The 14,913-nt window shown below is 32.7% G+C and overlaps 1 long non-coding RNA gene across 1 annotated transcript; it reads left to right on the top strand.

The window, feature by feature from the left end:
* The first annotated feature begins 11,416 nt into the window (after window positions 1-11,416).
* LOC122597884 lies at window positions 11,417-14,702 on the top strand. Its single transcript, XR_006323489.1, has 3 exons — window positions 11,417-11,451; window positions 14,142-14,192; window positions 14,289-14,702. It is a non-coding gene; the product is annotated as an uncharacterized LOC122597884 (long non-coding RNA).
* Window positions 14,703-14,913: the final 211 nt, after the last annotated feature.

Here is a 14,913-nt window from a genome sequence, read left to right as displayed (position 1 = left end):
ATTACACCCTAGTTATTAAAAGTTATACAAATTCAATATAATTCAATATACAAAATGACCGATATATCAATATAGTTTAAATTTTAATTGATATTTATTTTATATATTTAGTCAAAGTTTTAATTACTAGAATTAAATCATTTAATTTATTTCAATATATATATATATATATATATCGTTAAATATGTATAAAACAGAAACTTTAATTCTAAAATGAAAAAGTTTGAATACTTGAATAAAACTCAACTTTTAATTAGAACCATTAAATCAGATTGATGATGTCATTTACCTTTTATAATTCCATTTAAACTTACTTTTAATTTAATAAATTTAAATCTGGTTATTGATTATCGAAAGTAAATTTCTATATTTTATAATTATAGAAAGTAATTAATTTAGTTATATAATTATGAAAATTAATTCATAAATTTTATTTATTTTTTTAAAATAACTTTTTTGATTTTTTAAGTGTTATTAAACTATAACTTTATATATGTTTTTATCATATAACGTAATAATTATTTGTTATAATATAAGTATTTAACTTTACGTTATTAATATCTTATGATACTTAAATAAAATATATATCTAATATATATAGTGTCTAGAATAATAAAAAAAATAAAGAGTTATAAATGGACAACATCGTCAAATTTTCAACATCTTTTTTTTTATATTTCTTAAATTAATAAAATGATACAAATATAATATAAAGATTAAATATCTGGATAATTGATCACTAAAATCCCTCTTCTTTTTTCTTTATATCTACATCATGTAATTATTTTTACCTCTTTTATTTACAATTTGTCAATACATTATCATGAAATATTAGTATTTTATTAGTTATATTAGTCCTAATACTCGTATGATGTACGACATCTATATAATTTATATCATAAAAAAGTTCGAATATGTCACATACATGATTCGTGAGTATGAAATAAATTATGGTTAAAGTAAGCCAATGATCGAAGCTAAATTATAATAAACAGTAATGATAAATATAATATATGTTTACTTAGAGTTTTAGATATACCCTAAATTTTTATTATCACATCAAATTCAGAACTTGTAAATATAGTAAATGACGGCAAATAGCCTTGTGATTTCAGATCGCAAACTCAAATTGAAGTTTTCATGTTATTAACTTATTATAAGTAATAGAAGTAATAAAAGTTGAAGACTTGAAAAGGAAAAAAAAACAATTTTATTAATAAGAAAACGATTAATCAAATAAGGTTATAATGTGTTTTGCATTTATAAGTTAAGAGTTAAAGTTAAATTCTAAGTCTAATAAGGAAATTGAATCCATATGCAATTAAAAAGGTTAATTTAATAAAATAAATAAATTAAAAAGACAAGTATCGATCAAGAAATTACGTCACGTGTCGTTTAAATAAAATCTTAATCCTGTTTTAGTTTATTGGTAGATAGATATGTTTATCCGCGTATTACGCGAGATACAATCTAGTATATTTTTAAATTATCTTGAAAGATCACAAATATTCCTTAAAAAAAAAATGTTACTCCCTCCGTCCCACTAAATTTGTCAACTTTTAAAATTTCAAAGTCAAACTTGTTAAAAATTCAAAAATAGTGATAAATTGTAATTTAAATTAGTGGACTTACTTGTAGTTAGGTCATAGGTGAATGATTACTAAGGTTGATGGGCTAATTGTGATAATTAGCATATTTGTGTATTTAGGTATAAATACCCCCATACCTTAGATAATCATAACATTTTCCTATTACATTTACACATTGAATAAAATCAGACTTTCAACACACACACTTTCTCTCTCAACTCACACACTTACATCAAGAACACACACATCAAATCCATCATTGTTAAGCTCGAATTCAAGCGAGAAATCGTGTTATAACATGTGGTATCAGAGAAAAACATCATTTTGATATCGATCCATAACTGAATTCGATCTCAAATTCATCAAAAATCAAATTCGAAAACCGTTTTTCTATCCGTCCACTGTTTCATCATTTTTCACCGCTTAAATCACATAAAATCATAGATTTTTGTTCACCAATAGATTCCTGATAGTCTAAAACATAATCCTGTCAAGTTTCAAGTTCCAATTCAATCTATAACTCGAGATTGAATTTTTTAATTTTTGGCGCTAAAATTTGGGATTTGATTATGTTGTGTTTTTTTGCTGAATTTTGTTTAAGGATTTGTTGCGGAGGTGAAAACAAACATTTTGCAAGTGATTTCAAGTTCTAACTCTCAGTAATATGAAAGATATTGAAGTTTTTAGAATTCATCAATGGAGTTTTTGAAAATAGCTGATGAGATGTTGAAGAAGATGACCACAAGACAATCTTCGCTAGGACGATCTTCACAAGATCGTCTCAGCCTTTGAACTTTCATTTTCCAGATTAATAAGCTTTGTGGCTTATAGGACGATCTTCACAAGATCGTTCTGGCAAGTGGTTGTGGTTTGAAGTGTTTGTTTGTGGCTAACTAATCAGAAAGGATCGGTTTGGTCAATTCAAATACTTAAAAAGTATTTGAATATTGTAAGTTTTGTGACAGAAAGCTAGGACGATCCTGACAAGATCGTCTCGGCTTCTTGAAACCTAGGACGATCCTAACAAGATCGTCTCAGTTTCTTTGAAAGCTGGTGTGGTTTGATTGATAATTTGAAGTCGTTGTGATTGGGAATCACACACTTACTGGGTAACTAATCTCATTGATTAGTTTTGCTCAAATTTCTTTCACTCCATTTCATACTGAAACTCTGTCCAATTTTTCAAAAATTACTTAGAGAATTTCTTCAAGTACTCAGAACCTAAGACGATCTTCAAAACAAGACCGTCTCATTTTCTTTACAATTTCAGATCGTTTCATTTCCAAAACTCTTATTTCACAAATTTCATTACAATTTCCTTTAATTCAATTTCAAAATTCCAGTTCCAAAAATCCAAAATCATACCTCAATTTCAATTTCTTTTTATACTCAACCAAATTCCACTCAATTTCTCCAAGACGATTCACTTCAAAATCGTCTCATTTCTTAATTCAATCCAGGACTATCTTCCAAAACGATATTCTCCAAGAACGATCTTCAACCAAGATCGTTTCATTTCCTGATTTTTACAACTCTTATTTCATTTCAAGTTTCAAATCAAATCTCTTTCAAATGGCTTCTCGTGAAGCATTGGCATTGGGTTCAGATACAAGACCTCTAGTTCTCTACCGTGGTTCCTATGGACTATGGAAGAAAAGATTTATGGACTATGTGGAATGTCAACCAAATGGTCACCTTCTTAAAAATTACATCCTTAATGGACTTGCAGTTCATCGCCATCCCACTACTGGTGCAATACTCACTCTTGATCTTTTGAATGCTGAACAAAAAGATCGAACAACTGCTGATAACAGAGCTAGATCATGTTTATACAAAGCACTACCAGATGAAATCTATGGTTCTGTTGATTCTTATGATACAGCCAAGGAGATATGGGATGAGGTGGCAAGACAAATGGAAGGATCTAACGTGACTTCTACAATAAGATTGACAAATGTATTGACTGAGTTTGACAGCTTCAGCAAATTGCCAAATGAATCTCTAGAAGTTGTCTACTGTAGGTTCTGCAATGTCATAAATGAACTTAGGAAGAACAATTTCAAGAAATCAGAGATTGAGTTAAACATCAAATTCATCAAAGTTCTTGGTCCAGAATGGGAAGATTTTGGAACACAGATTAAGCAACATCAAAATCTGACCAAGTTCACCATCCATAATCTTCATGAATCCTTCAAACTCAATGAACATCAAGTTCTAAACAAAGCTTCATCAAGCAAAATGCCAGAAGTTGTATCTTATGATCCTTTGGCATTGATTGTTGAAAAGAAGGTTTCTGAAGCTCTTAAAAGGCAAATGGTAGTTATTTCTTCATCTGATGAGGAGGGAGATGATATGATGGCTACAAGAGATGGTGTTTCAGATGAACTATATCAAGCTCTTGCCGCAGTAACTAAGCATTTCAAGAAGAAATTCTACAAAGCGAGGCCAACAAACAACAATCTTCACACTTCTTCTACAAGTGCATTTCCAAAGAAGGAACACTATCATTCAAAGAGTTATGAGCATGGTGAAGGAAATGGATCAAAGCATGGTGAGAAGAAAGAAGGATTTGAGAAACCAGTTGTTGAGAAGGGGAAAACATCAGACAAAAAGTGCTACAACTGTGGAATTCTTGGTCATTTTGCTATTGATTGCAAGCAACCTCGTAAGCGGAACTATGAGTACTACAAGCAGAAGATGTTATTAGCCAAGCAAGTGGAAGCCGATCATGCATTGCTTGCTGAAGATGACAAATGGCTATTGCTCTCGGATAATGAAGATGAAGATCTTTCTGCTAATGTTTGCTTTATGGCGAGGTTGGCCAAGGACAAGGCTTTTGAGGCTGAAAGCACTGATGATGAGTACCCGGATGATGAGGTAAATCTTAACTCTACTTTTTCATTAGTTAGAGATAAAGAGTCAATTTAGCTCTGTCTAACTTGACAACTCATATTAAGACTTTAGCCAACAAAAACAAAAAGTTGAAACATAGTATTTCATTTTCTAAAAGTGAATTTTCAAAACTTCTTGAAGAACATTCAAAATTACTTTTTGATCATGATACTATTAAACAAGACTTTCAATCATATAAAGAAAAGATGTTGGTTAAAGAATGTGAGTTGAATGCCTCTCCTTATTGTAAGTTATTACAAAAATGTCATAATCTTGAAAAGACCATTCAAGATCTTGAAAAAGCCAATCAAGATCTTGAATTCAAAAGACCAATGAATGGCTTTGGGCAAATGCTAGACAAATGGATGTTGATATTCTCAATAAGAAGCTTCAAGAAGCTAAACCAAACAATGTTGAACTTGAAAGGAAGATTTCTGACCTAAATCATACTTGTTTTCTAAAAGGCGTTGAGATTGAAAATCTTGAAAAACAAGTTGAGGAATTTAAAAAGAATATACTTTTCTATCAAGAGAAGTTATATAAAGTTGAACAAAACCCTCTCTTGGATTTCACTGCCTATTTTAACAAGTCAAAAATTGCAAAAGATGATCTTCTTCTCGGGTTGGGATTTGAGAATATTACACCATTGCAAAAAGCCAAGGATGAAATAGAACCTTTGTATGATGAAAAATTTCTTCGACTTGGTATGGTACGACAATTTATTCGTTCATTGGATAACGAATTTGAGACCGATGAAGTTGAGAAACCAAAAGAAGAATTTTTGGTTAATTATGATGCTCTAAATGCTTCTTACGAAACAAAAGAGTCTTCAATTTTTAAATTAGAAGAAATTGCATCGAATTTTCAAAACCAAGAATCTGTTTGTCCTCCACCTAAACCAACTAAAATGTATATTCCATCAACATTTTTGGAAAAACAAATAGAAGGTTTACAACAAAAGGTGAATTTTCAACAAAAAGTCATTGATCATCTCAAGTCTCAAAATCCATATTCAGAGGATAAATTAGTTGTTGTACATGCTAAGAAAGTTTGTGAGAATGATTCTACTCAAACTGACCTAATTGATTTAGTAGAACATTCAACCCAAACTACTTGTGTTTCATCTACAAATTCCTCCACTCAGACCTTGACTGATTCTCTTGGAAGTACTTATCAAGATACAACTACCTTTATAGCTGATGATGATGTGCAATCTGATTTATCTGATGAAGAACTTGCACATAGTTTAGTTTTGGTATGGTACTTTTATAGGTTTTTCACATGCAATACCCTTGATGAGTTAGTTGTTCACCCTAAGCTTAGTACTAATATAGGTGTTGATACTTCTACTCAATTTTCTTGTGAGACCGAAGATGTGTCAGTTCAAGTTGACCTAATTTCCGAGACTACCCGTGATGTGAATTTGGACACCAAGATTTCTAATTGTTCAAAACTTTTGAAAAAATCTAAAACAAATCACTCTCCAGTGCAATTTAATTTTTCAAATGATTTCACTAAAGATGATTTTGATAAATTCATGGAGGGAGAACATGTTTTTGATTCAGAAACAGAGAAAAAGATTGAATCTACCAAAATCAAAGTTGAAACAAAAGAGAAATCTAAATCTCAGAATTCAATTTTCAAAGCTCCAACTTCATACTACTCAAAGGAACGAGTTAAGACCAAACTCGTCAAGACTGAACAAAAGACCAATAAATTAGAACCAAAAATTCCTACCCCAGTTAAACATGTCAAAAAGGAACAAGCTGAGACCGCACCCAGACCTAAGTACACCAAAGTGAAACTTCCGAAAGACTATCCTAAGGCTTCTCCATCTAACTCTCAATCTAGTTCTTTACCTAAGGTGTCTAAGTCTAGCTCAGGGTTGCTAAACAAGGTTACATCGAATGGTTCAACTAGATATAGGGATAGATATGGATGGTTTTCTCATGATAAACCAAAGAAGCAAGAAGTTTCCCCACCTCCAAAAGCTCCTAACAAGATGAAAGTGTCTAAATCCCATCGTTCTAATCTTCTTAGTTTCAATTCAACAGGTGGAAAGAGCATAAATAGTGATACTAAATGGGTAGCTAAGTCATTAGTACCTAAGATCACTAGTAAGCATGTTGAGGAAAAGAAGAAGAGGAGGAGGAGAAAGAGTCATAATAGGAAGAAGAGAGTTCCTATTGATCTGAACAATTCATCTTTGAAAAACAATGTTAATAATGCCAAGGCAATGCCTTGTGGGTCTGTAAACAATTTTAATTCTTGTGCTTGTGTGAATGATTTGAATGCTAATAGACATGTTACCTTTAATTCCCGTGTGAATGTTCGTACTTTTTATCCAAATATGCTTGTTGATAATGTGCTTGTTAATGCTTATGCTATTCCTAAGTTATATACCCTGCTTGTGTTAACTAACCACAAAGGACCCGTCTTCAAGTGGGTACCTAAAGTTGGTTAAATTTCTTTGATTGCAGGAAATAACCATCTGTGTTTGGATACTCGATTTCGGGTGTTCAAAACACATGACTGGCAATAAAGCATTGCTCAAGAACTTTATTGAACGATTCATGGGAACTGTTCGATTTGGGAACAACAATTTCGCTCCTATCTTAGGTTATAGAGACATTGAACGTAATGGAATTGTCATCAAGAAAGTTCACTATGTTGAAGGGTTAAGTCATAACTTGTTCAGTGTTGGACACTTCTGTGACAACAATCTTCAAGTTCTTTTTCGACAATCTCTTTGCAAAGTTCAAACTCTAGAAGGAGTTGATATTCTTTGTGGCGACCGTGATGATAACCTTTTTACCGTTAATCTCGATGATAACCAACCAACCCGATAATATTTGTCTCATTTCCAAGGCTACATCAAAGAATTCTTGATTGTGGCATAGAAGGCTTTCTCATCTAAATTTTCCAACTATCAATACTTTGGTCAACAAGCATCTTATTGAAGGCTTGCCAGACTATAAGTATGAGAGTGAGCATGTTTGTCCTTCTTGTGCTGTTGGGAAGATTAAACGAGCTTCTCATAAACCTAAGAAATCTCCAAATTCGTTAGCATCGCTTCATTTGCTTCACTTGGATCTTTGTGGACCGATGAAAGTACAAAGACGAAATGGGAAGAAATACATCTTGGTTATTGTTGATGATTATTCAAGATATACTTGGGTCAAGTTTCTTGTATCCAAAGATGAAACAACTCAGATTTTGATTGATTTCATCACTTCTACTCAAGTAAATCTTCAACTACCAGTTCGTTACATCCGTTCGGATAACGGTACCGAGTTCAAGAATGCCGTTTTTGATAAGTTTTGTAAATCCAAGGGCATTACTCACCAATTCTCTGCAGTTCGTACCCCACAACAAAACGGTGTCGTTGAAAAGGGAAATCGAACGCTAGTGGAAGCTGCAAGAACAATGCTTGCTTATTCCAAGTTGCCTTCCAATATGTGGGCTGAAGCTGTTGACACTGCTTGTCACACTCAGGATCGGTCCATTGTCAATCAGCGTTTCGAAAAGACTCCTTTTGAGGTTGTTAACAAACGCAAACCCAACATCAACTATTTTCATATCTTTGGGTGTGTTTGTTATACTTTAAATGATCGGGAGAATCTTGGAAAGTTCGAGAAGAAAGGTGATGAAGGTTACTTTGTTGGTTATTCCAAGACTTCAATTGCCTACCGAATCTACAATCGCCGAACAAATACAATTCAAGAAACAATGAATGTTTGGTTTGATGAGATGTCAGGCATGATCTTTGAACAAGAAAGTTTGCTACCAACAAATAATGATGCAAGTGCTTCAAGTACTTCTACAAGGACTTCTACTTTAACATCTAGATTCAAGAAGTTTCTAACTCTAACAAGTGATGAATTAGATATTCTTTTTGAAGAATTCTACAATTCCAAACCGATTCATGATGAAGAACCTCAAGTCATCGTTGAACCAATTCAGACAAATAATCCAGTTCTTGACAACAATCATGAATCATCATCAAGTTCTTCTGAGCAAGGTGCTACATCTTCTAGTAGTAGTTCTTCATCCTCTTCAAATGATTCTTCTCCACCACCCTCTCCTGATAATTCTTCTCAAGTGAATGTTCAAGAACAACCTACCCAATTCACTCAGACAACTAATCCGATGAACACTCCAAATGTGTATGTGCCACTTGACTTCGATCATCCATCCTATGAGGGAGCTGTTCTACCAAGCTATGATTCCATCTCTCAACAAAACTCAGGTTTTAATGATGATGATGTTGATGTTCAATAACAAGATCCTCTTTCTCATGATCGCAAATGGTCACGTATGCTGAAAAATCATCCTACTGATCAAATTATTAGAGATCCACAAGCCGGAGTAACTACTCGTACTTCAGTAAACGAGTGTCGTGTTGCACTTTCTCTCAGTAACATCGAACCCAAAACTGTCTCTGAAGCTCTTCGTGATCCAGAGTGGGTTAAGGCTATGCAAGAAGAACTCGCACAGTTTGAAAGACTGAAAGTATGGAGATTAGTTCCAAATCCGAGAAAAGATGATCCAATTGGAATAAAATGGATTTTCAAGAACAAAAAGGATGAAAATGGAGTGGTAGTAAGGAACAAAGCTCGACTTGTTGCAAAGGGTTATTGCCAACATCTTGGTGTTGACTTCGATGAAACTTTTGCTCCAGTTGCAAGAATGGAAGCCATTCAGATTTTCTTAGCTTATGTCGCATTTCGAAACTTCACGGTATTTCAAATCGATGTGAAGACAGCTTTCTTGAATGGTGACCTCAAAGAAGAAGTTTACGTTGAACAACCAGAAGGTTTTGTTGATCCTAAAAGGCCAAACCATGACTACAGGTTAGACAAAGCTCTCTACGGTCTTAAGCAAGCACCCCGTGCATGGTATGATTCCTTAACTACTTTCTTATTAAGAGTTGGCTTTACCAAAGGCACAATTGACCCTACCCTGTTCATTCGTAAACAAGGTAAACATGTTCTTCTTGTCCAAATAAATGTTGATGACATTATCTTTGGGTCAACCATTCAAACACTTTGCCGAAATTTTTCATCTCTTATGGTTAATCATTTTGAAATGAGTATGATTGGGGAAATGAATTACTTTTTGGGTCTTCAAATCAAACAATTACCAAATGGTATTTTTATATCACAAGGTAAATACATAAATGATATGTTGAAAAAGTTTGATATGACTTCATGTTCGTCAATTTTTACCCCAATGGCTGCTCGAACAAACATAAATGCTGAAAAAAAATGGAAAACTATTTGACCAAAAAAGATATCAAAGTATGATTGGTTCATTGTTGTATCTCACAGCATCTCGCCCAGATATAATATTTGCAACATGTATGTGTGCTAGGTATCAAGCTGCTCCAACTGATATACATTTTCAAGCTGTGAAACGAATATTTCGTTATCTGAAGGGTACACCCAATTTAGGTCTCTGGTATCCAAGGGATACTGGATTCAATTTAACTGCTTATTCAGATGCAGATCATGCAGGTTTTAAGCTTGATCGCAAGAGCACTTCCGGTACTTTACAATTTTTAGGTGATAAAATTGTGAGTTGGTCTTCCAAGAAACAAAATTGTGTGTCACTATCAACGGCTGAAGCTGAATATGTGGCTGCGGCTAGTTGTTGTGCTCAAGTGTTATGGATGAAGACGCAACTAACTGATTATGGTCTGAAATATGATCATATCCTTATCTATTGTGATTCTCATAGTGCCATTGCTATTGCTGTCAACTCAGTAAACCACTCTCGATCAAAGCATATTGATGTGAGATATCATTTTCTCAAAGATCATATTGAGAAACGTGATCATATACCAACACATACATATTTTATGTTGCCACTCTTTTTCGTGGTGGTTGTTTTGTGTTTTTTAAACAATATATATATGTGTGTATATATATATATATTTTTTAATTTTATACGTAAATGTATGAACTTGGTTATGACATCTATTTTGATTTTTGTATTGACATAACAAAGTTACAAAACCACATCAATATAATATAATGAAACTAGCTATATCAACAACAATCGTAAACACGATTTTTAAGCCCCGTATGGGCTATTAAACTCACTAGTTAGTTTTTAATGTTTGAACATGTTTTGAACATGTTGATGGTCGCAGCATCTATCCACAATAGTTCAGATCCAAAAAACAAAGTAATACAGCTATCATCCCGATGTCTGTAGTATCAATATCAAAGGACCCTAATGTTAATACAAGAGATACTTAACGCATGGCTAATATGTGGAGACCGTTAGACATTGTGGGATCTCTACTTATGCAATTGCTAAAGGAAGTTCAAGTCAAAATGTGATGATCACATGCTACATTCAATTTGAATTTTATTTTATTTAAATTTGGCTTCATATCGTAGGATTATATTTAATAATATTAGGCTCATTTCAATGGCCTCATCAGTACGTTCAGTACTAGAAAAATAACTTTTAATAACACCTAAATTATGACACATGAATATATGATGACACGCAATTTTTCGTGTCATAAAAAACTACCATAACTTGTAAAATCTGAAGGGTCATGATACACAATTTTTGGTATCATAAAAAAATTGTAGTGTAACGCAAGGTACACTTACATTTACGTGTCATCTTCAAGTGTTGTTTTATAATTTTGTTCCCCATATATAAAATCTACAAAAAAACCCCAAAAAAATCCCTATCCTTTTTTTTTCCAATCAGATCCAGAACTTTCGAAGCCCCAAAATCGTTCGCTTTATAGTCAAAATCTTTAAATTTCAATCAGATCCAGAACCTATACTTTCGTTGAGTTACAGTTTTTTTCGTTGAACAACAATCAAGGCAACTATGAACAACAATCAAGGCAACAACCAAGTGAATATTGAAATCCGATACACCTCCGTCCATGGCCTCCGATCACTCAACGCCGTTGGTCACCGTCGAATCATTAAACCCTAAGGTCTTTCATTACCTTTTCATTTTAGTTATTTTATAAGCTTATTATGTTACTTTTAGATTCCTAGCCTTTCGGTTTGCTCTTAGAATTTAATCTGCTCATCTTCAATATTTTAGCTTAATGGATCTAGTAACTATTTGGAAGTATTCTTAACAGCATATATAAAGTTATAGATATATGCTTTTGAATCTGTTTATAAATAAGTAAAAAAGTTGTGAATAAACTCAGTGGATGTAGTAATTATTTGGAAGTATCCTTAACAGCATATATAAAGAATTGCTGTTAATAATATAAGAAAATCCTGTAATCAAGTGTTTGGATGAGCTTTTTCGAAATTATATTACTCGTATAACTGGATTGAAAGTTGAAACCTATATTTTGTAAAAATAAATAAATTCTATATAGTATATACTAGATTTTAGATCCGTGTCTAATACTGGACACAGGGACTATTGAAATTATCAATATTAGATATTCATACATTCAACTTATGAAAGTTTGTAATTTCAAAGTTGAAGATATAAGTAAAAATTAACTGGTTAATTCAAATGATAGCAAATAAAAAGCAAAACAATGTGATATATTTACATTAGATTAGAAGCATATATCATCTTTCATCTTTTACAAAATCGTTGATGCGTTCAAACGAACAAAATTCAAAATGATCACTAATATAGATCATTTTTTTAATACTAAAAATAATATACTGAATTATATATCATAATAAATTAACATCTAATAGTGATAAAGTCGTAAGCCGATGTATTAGACACGGGCCTAAAAAATATATTATTTAGTGGGATTTATTTATCTACATTGTTATTAAATAAATGTATGAGGCGTACAAAATTTAAACACACAATAATTATTATCTTTAGTTAGAATTATAATAATTAGAGTAAATTACACTTTTCGTCCTTGAAGTTGGCACGTTTTTTACTTTTGATCCCTAAACTTTAAAAATTACAATTTTGACCCTAAAGTTGGCCAATTTTTTCAATAATCGTCCTTTGGCCTTACGGCGTTAAAAAATGGCCGTTAACGTACGCACGTGCTAGACACGTGAGGGTACTAATGTCATTTCACCTTACACCGAGGGACGAAAAGTGAACAAATAGTTACTTGAGGGACGAAAAGTGAAAAAATAGCTACTTGAGGGACGAAAAATGAAAATCATACAAATAAACTTATTCTTCCATTATTTCTTTTCCGATCATCTTCTCCGATCATTTTTACCGGTGAAATTTTCCGACTTTGAATCCAAATCTAGACCACAAACAAAATCATTTACTGAAATTCATGACATTCAAAACACAACCAATCAAACAAATTATAGTTCAAACATGTCAGTTATCTTTTTTTTTTCTTTAGCTAAAATTTGATTTTAATTGAAAGGAAGACGGTGGATGGTGGTGATTCTAGGTGGCAGCGGTTGGTTGGTGGTGAATGTAGACGGCGGTGGTTGGAGGTGACTGTAGATGGCGGTGGTTGGGGGTAACTGTAGATGGCGGTGTTTGGTGGTAATTGTAAGGAGCGGTGGCTGGTAGTGATTATAGGCGGTGGTGGCTGGTGTTGATTGTAGTGGCGGTGGCTGGTGGTAATTATAGGCGGCGGTGGCTATGGGTGGCAGTGGCTGGTGCTGGTTACAGACGGCGGTGGCTGGTAGCGACGGCTGTTGTTGGTGGTTATTAGGTGGTGGTGATTTGAGAGGCTTGGGGGTAAAGGGAAAATAAATGTCTAGTCGGAAAATTTAATTAGAAAAGATGACCGGAAAAGAAAGAATGGAAGAATAAATTTACTTGTATAATTTTCATTTTTTGTCCCTCAAGTAGCTATTTTTTCACTTTTCGTCCCTCGGTTTAAGGTGAAATGACATTAGTGCTCTCACGTGTCTAGCACGTGCGTACGTTAACGGCCATTTTTTAACGCCGTAAGGCCAAATGACTATTATTGAAAAAATTGGCCAACTTTAGGGTCAAAATTGTAATTTTTAAAGTTTAAGGATCAAAAGTGAAAAACGTGTCAACTTTAGGGATGAAAAGTGTAATTTACTCTAATAATTATAACTAATGCAATACCTATCTTTAGTTAAATCGACATTGACATATATGTTTAGATATACTTATTATTTAATTTATATAATAAAAAGTCAAGAAAAGTCAAAATTGAGAATTTAAAAAAATCGAGAGATATGATTGGTCAATAAGCTATTAGAGCAACTGTGTTTTAGTATTATAGAAGATTAAAATTAAAATTATACAATTACTACTAAAATCTTAATATATTTACAATAAATTTAATTTATTTTTATATAATTAATTTTTAATATATATGATAGATAATATTATTGGATATATATTAGCTATTATTTTATTGGATAATTATTAGCTATTATTTTATCGGATATATATAAGCCATTATTATCTATTTATTATATTAAAACTATTGGGTAAAAAGTGTAAATTTGTGATGGAAAACAAAAAAGTGTAAATTAAAGTCAAAATTGAAAAAAAGTCAACATTAAGAAATCGAGAACTGTGATTGGTCGATAAGTTATTAGAGCAACTGTCCTTTAGTATAATAAAAGATTTCAGAGATTTGTATCTATAATAGTGGTTTTGAAGTAATTGCAGGACATTTGGAAGTGCTAGCTAGAATGACATTTGGACTCATGTTTTTGCCTTAATTGCCAGGTATTGAAATGTGAGTATGTTGTTCGTGGTGAAATTGTCTCCTTGGCTCAGGTAATGTATTGATTTGTGTTGTATAATGGGGTGGTTTCGACATAAGGTGGTCTATTGGGTGATCAATTTATGATGTTTTAAGTTCATGCATTACAGAAATTACAGCAAGACTTGCAAGCCAGGTAAAAATTTATGATGTTTTAAATTCCTGGAAGACCTACCGAGGCATATAGTCACAGCCAGGTAACATTTTTTATTATACCTGCGCATATTATAAATGGGTAAAACTCAGGTGGCTGAATTTGGATTGGCTAGACTAGCACTACGAATGACACTAACGTCTCATTTAGTGTCATGTTGTTGGAGATTTTCATAGGAAGGAGGCCGATTGATCCAACAACTGAATACATGGATAATAGTTTGGTAGATTGGGTTCGTATCCAACCTATTTCAACTACTAAAGTCGAATATTTCAAAAGAATGAAACTTCTGATGGCTCCCAACCTGGATGAGTAACATTGAGCTTCTTTTGATTTAATCGGTTATCTGATTATCCCGATCTTGTTATCTTATAAAGCTTTCTCTACCTAAAATATATTATGGTTCGGAATTCTTCAGTTTTCATTGTGTTAACTCTCTTGGAATTACACATTACAGGAAAGCTAGGGCGCGTTTGGTTCACGAAATGTTTTTGGAAGGAATGGAATCTTTCAAAGGAATTGGAATCTGAAAGGAATGGAATTTGACGGAATGTTTTTGATTTTTTGAAGATTTAAGTGAG

This window comes from Erigeron canadensis, chromosome 1 (genome assembly GCF_010389155.1).
Source record: "Erigeron canadensis isolate Cc75 chromosome 1, C_canadensis_v1, whole genome shotgun sequence".
Taxonomy (NCBI): domain Eukaryota; kingdom Viridiplantae; phylum Streptophyta; class Magnoliopsida; order Asterales; family Asteraceae; genus Erigeron; species Erigeron canadensis.
Note: the sequence above shows the minus strand (reverse complement) of the source record. Positions and strands in the feature narration are given on the sequence as shown.